The sequence below is a fragment of the Hordeum vulgare genome, chromosome 4H (assembly GCF_904849725.1).
Source record: "Hordeum vulgare subsp. vulgare chromosome 4H, MorexV3_pseudomolecules_assembly, whole genome shotgun sequence".
NCBI classification, from domain to species: Eukaryota; Viridiplantae; Streptophyta; class Magnoliopsida; order Poales; family Poaceae; genus Hordeum; species Hordeum vulgare.
In genome coordinates this window covers 493,406,430-493,411,912 of record NC_058521.1, presented here as the reverse complement: position 1 = coordinate 493,411,912, position 5,483 = coordinate 493,406,430, and positions in this window count along the sequence as shown.

Sequence of the window (5,483 nt, the reverse complement as noted above, 5' to 3'; positions counted from 1 at the left end):
TTGACGCGATTCTCCTACTGGATTGATACCTTGGTTCTCAAACTGAGGGAAATACTTACTGCTCCTATGCTGCATTGCCCTTTCCTCTTCAAGGAAAAAACCAACGCAAGCTCAAGAGACGACAGAAGATTTCTGTAGCCGTAGCTCTCACCGGGTGACTTATTCATCCCTTGCATGTTATAGTTCAACACGTAGCCTTTATAGCTAGGCGACAGTGATTGAAGAATTATGTAAGTGATAGCTTCTTGCGGGAGTTCAATCCCTAGCTCAGATAGACGGTTTGAGTACCCAGACATTCTGAGCACATGTTCACTGACAAACGAATTCTCCTCCATCTTGCAAGCATAGAACTTATCGGAGGTCTCATACCTCTCGATCAGTGCGTTCTTCTCAAAGATAAACTTCAACTCCTCGAACATCTCATATGCTCCATGACGTTCAAAACGTCTTTGAAGTCCCGGTTCTAAGCCATACGAGACTGCACATTGAACTAGTGAGTAGTCATCCTTATGCGCTTGCCAAGCATTCAAAATGTCTTGGTCAGCCGTGGTGGGCGGCGCATCTCCTAGCGCAGCATCAAGGACATAATTCTTTTGGCCAGCAGCGAGGATAAGCCTCAGATTACGAGCCCAATCAACAAAGTTGCTTCCATCATCTTTCAACTTAGCTTTCTCTAGGAACGTATTGAAATTCACGGTTGCAATTGTGCGAGCCATTGATGTACAACATAAAATATTGCAAAGTTTACTTAGACTATGTTCAAGACAACTAGAGTTTAGCTAATAATATTACTAATAAAGTCCCACTAAAATAGACATCCCTCTGGTTATTTGAGTGTGGCATGATCCAAATTCACTAACTGAAGTCCGATCATCACGTGAGTTGAGTATAGTTTCAGTAGTGAACATCTCCATGTTGATCATATCTACCATATGATTCATGCTCGACCTTTCGGTCTCTTGTGTTCCGAGGCCATGTATGTACATGCTAGGCTCCTCAAGTTTAAACTGAGCGTTCCGCGTGTGCAACTTTTTTACACCCATTGTATGTGAACGTTGAGTCTATCACACCCGATCATCACGTGGTGTCTCAAAACGACGAACATTGGTTTGAGTTTATCCCTCTACATCATGTCATCTTGCTTAAGGCGTTACTCTGTTCGTCATGAATTCAATACACTAGATACATGTTGGATAGCGGTCGATGTGTGGAGTAATAGTAGTAGATGCAGAAAGTATCGGTCTACTTGTCTCGGACGTGATGCCTATATGTATGATCATTGCCTTAGATATCGTCATAACTTTGCGCGGTTCTATCAATTGCTCGACAGTAATTTGTTCACCTACAGTAATATTTGCTATTTTGAGAGAATCCTCTAGTGAACACTATGGCCCCCGGGTCTACTTCACACCTTATTTTCAGCCTTACACTTTTACTTCGTTGCACTTTCTGCCTTCAGTTCTCACTTTGCAATCAATCTTGAAGGGATTGACAACCCCTTTATAGCGTTGGGTGCAAGCTCTTTTGTGTTTGTGAAGGTACTCTGGACTTGACGCGATTCTCCTACTGGATTGATACCTTGGTTCTCAAACTGAGGGAAATACTTACTGCTCCTATGCTGCATTGCCCTTTCCTCTTCAAGGGAAAAACCAACGCAAGCTCAAGAGACGACAGAAGATTTCTGTAGCCGTAGCTCTCACCGGGTGACTTATTCATCCCTTGCATGTTATAGTTCAACACGTAGCCTTTATAGCTAGGCGACAGTGATTGAAGAATTATGTAAGTGATAGCTTCTTGCGGGAGTTCAATCCCTAGCTCAGCTAGACGGTTTGAGTACCCAGACATTCTGAGCACATGTTCACTGACAAACGAATTCTCCTCCATCTTGCAAGCATAGAACTTATCGGAGGTCTCATACCTCTCGATCGGTGCGTTCTTCTCAAAGATAAACTTCAACTCCTCGAACATCTCATATGCTCCATGACGTTCAAAACGTCTTTGAAGTCCCGGTTCTAAGCCATACGAGACTGCACATTGAACTAGTGAGTAGTCATCCTTATGCGCTTGCCAAGAATTCAAAATGTCTTGGTCAGCCGTGGTGGGTGGTGCATCTCCTAGCGCAGCATCTAGGACATAATTCGTTTGGCCAGCAGCGAGGATAAGCCTCAGATTACGAGCCCAATCAACAAAGTTGCTTCCATCATCTTTCAACTTAGCTTTCTCTAGGAACGTATTGAAATTCACGGTTGCAATTGTGCGAGCCATTGATGTACAACATAAAATATTGCAAAGTTTACTTAGACTATGTTCAAGACAACTAGAGTTTAGCTAATAATATTACTAATAAAGTCCCACTAAAATAGACATCCCTCTGGTTATTTGAGTGTGGCATGATCCAAATTCACTAACTGAAGTCCGATCATCACGTGAGTTGAGTATAGTTTCAGTAGTGAACATCTCCATGTTGATCGTATCTACCATATGATTCATGCTCGACCTTTCGGTCTCTTGTGTTCCGAGGCCATGTATGTACATGCTAGGCTCCTCAAGTTTAAACTGAGCATTCCGCGTGTGCAACTTTTTTACACCCATTGTATGTGAACGTTGAGTCTATCACACCCGATCATCACGTGGTGTCTCAAAACGACGAACTGTCGCAATGGTGTACAGTCGGGGAGAACTCAATTTTATCTTGAAATTTTAGTGAGGTATCACCTTATGATCCTACCATCGTTCTAAGTAATATAAGGTGCATAAAAGTATTAACATCACATGCAAATCATAAGTGACATGATATGGCCATGATCTTGTGCTTCTTGATCTCCATTACCAAAGCACCGACATGATCTTCATCGTCACCGACGCCACACCATGACCTCCATCATCGTGCCGCCATTGAGGTTGTCGTGCTATCTATGCTATTACTACTAAAGCTACAACCTAGCAATATAGTAAATGCATCTGCAAGAACAAACGTTAGCTTAAAGACAACCCCATGGCTCCTGCCGGTTGCCGTAGCATCGACGTGCAAGTCGATATTTTACTAATACAACATGATCATCTCATACATCCAATATATTACATCATGTGTTTGGCCATATCACATCACACGCATACCCTGCAAAAACAAGTTAGACGTCCTCTAATTTTTTGTTGCATGTTTTACGTGGCTGCTATGGGTATCTAGTATGATTGCATCTTACTTACGCAAAGCCACAACGGTGATATGCAAATTGCTATTTAACCTTCTCCAAGGACCGCCTTGGTCAAATCCGATTCAACTAAAGTTGAAGAAACAAACACCCGCCAGTCATATTTATGCAACAAGTTGCATGTTAGTCGATGAAACCGATCTCTCATAACCGTACGAGTAAGGTTGGTCCGGGTCGCTTCAATCCAGGAATATCGCAGGATCAATAAAAGACCAAGGAGGGCAGCAAATGGATCATCAACGCCCAGAAACTATTTTGTGTTCTACTCGAGATATCATCTACGCATGAACCTAGCTGTAATACCACTATTGGGGAACGTTGCTTAGGAAACAAAAAATTTCCTACGCACACGAAGATCTATCATGGTGATGATCATCTATGAGAGGGAGATTGGATCTACATACCCTTGTAGATCGCTTAGCGGGAAGCATTAAGAAACGTGGTTGATGTAGTGGAACTTCCTCGCGATCTAAATCGCCGCGGTCCCACGATCTGTCCAGATCTAGTACCGAACGGACGGCACCTCCGTGTTCAACACACGTACAACTCGATGACGATCTCCGCCTTCTTGATCCAGCAAGAGAGACGGGGAAGTAGATGAGTTCTCCGGCAGCATGACGCCGCGTCAATGTTGGTGATGATCTTATTCCTGCATGGCTTTGCCTAAGCACCGCAGAAATCTAATCTTGAGGAAGAACTATGAGGTAGAGGATTAGGGTTGCATGATACTTCTCAAAAGTATCTATAATTTTTGATGGTTTCATGCTGTTATCTTGTCTTCTTTGGATGTTTTATGTATCTTTTATATCTTTTTTGGGACTAACTTATTAATTCAGTGCCAAGTGCCAGTTCCAGTTTTTTCTGTGTTTTTGGCTCTTTTCAGATCTGATTTTGGAACGGAGTCCAAACGGAATAAAATCCCCGAAATAAATTTTTCCCGAATGGAAGAAGATCATGGGGCTTGAGGGCCAAGGCAGGAGGGCTAGAGGGGGCCACAAGCCCCCTAGCCGCCACCAGGGGGGCGGCTAGCAGGCTTGTGGCCTCCCTGGCGCCCCCCTGACCTAGCTCCTTCACCTATATATTCCCTAAAATACAAAAAAAAGGGAATCCACGAAAACACTTTTCCGCCGCCGCAAGCTTCCGTTTCCACGAGATCTCATCTGGAGACCCTTCCCGGTGCCCTGCCGGAGGGTACTTTGGAGTTGGAGGGCTTCTACATCAACATCATCGCCCCTCCAATGACTCGTGAGTAGTTCACTTCAGACCTACGGGTCCGTAGTTAGTAGCTAGATGGCTTCTTCTCTCTCTTGGATCTTCAATACAAAGTTCTCCATGATCTTCATGGAGATCTATCCGATGTAATCCTATTTGGCGGTGTGTTTGTCGAGATCCGATGAATTGTGGATTTGTGATCAGATTATCTATGATATATATTTGAGTCTTTGCTGATTTCTTATATGCATGATTTGATATCCTTGTAAGTCTCTCCGAGTCTTGGGTTTTGTTTGGCCAACTAGATCTATGATTCTTGCAATGGGAGAAGTGCTTGGTTTTGGGTTCTTACCGTGTGGTGACCTTTCCCAGTGACAGCAGGGGAAGCAAGGCACACATCGTGTAGTTGCCATCAAGGGTAACAAGGTGGGCTTTGTCGTAGATATGAGATTGTCCATCTACATCATGTCATCTTGCTTAAGGCGTTAATGTGTTCTTTGGACTTAATACACTAGATGCATACTGGATAGCGGTCGACGTGTGGAGTAATAGTAGTAGATGCAGAATGTATCGGTCTACTTGTTTTGGACATGATGCCTATAGATATAATCATTGCCTTAGATGACGTCACGACTTTGCGTGGTTCTATCAATTGCTCGACAGTAATTTGTTCACCCACCGTCTACTTGCTTTCATGAGAGAAGCCACTATTAAACACTACGGCCCCCGGGTCTATTCACACCTATCGTTTCCACTTTGCTTTTACTTTTCTTTATTACTTTGTTGCTTTCAGTTCTCACTTGGCCAGCAATCTATAAGGGATTGACAACCCCTTCATGGAAATCTTGGGAGAGGATGAAGCTTATGATTAGAAATTGTCCCGCTCATGGCTTGAGTTTGTGGATGATTATACAAATCTTTTATGGTGGCTTGAATTTCGCTTATAGCAATATCTTGGACTCCGCCTTAGGTGGAACGTTCATGGAAATCACGTTAGGAGACGCTACAAAACTCCTAGACAATATCGTGACCAACTACTCTTAGTGGCACACTGAAAGG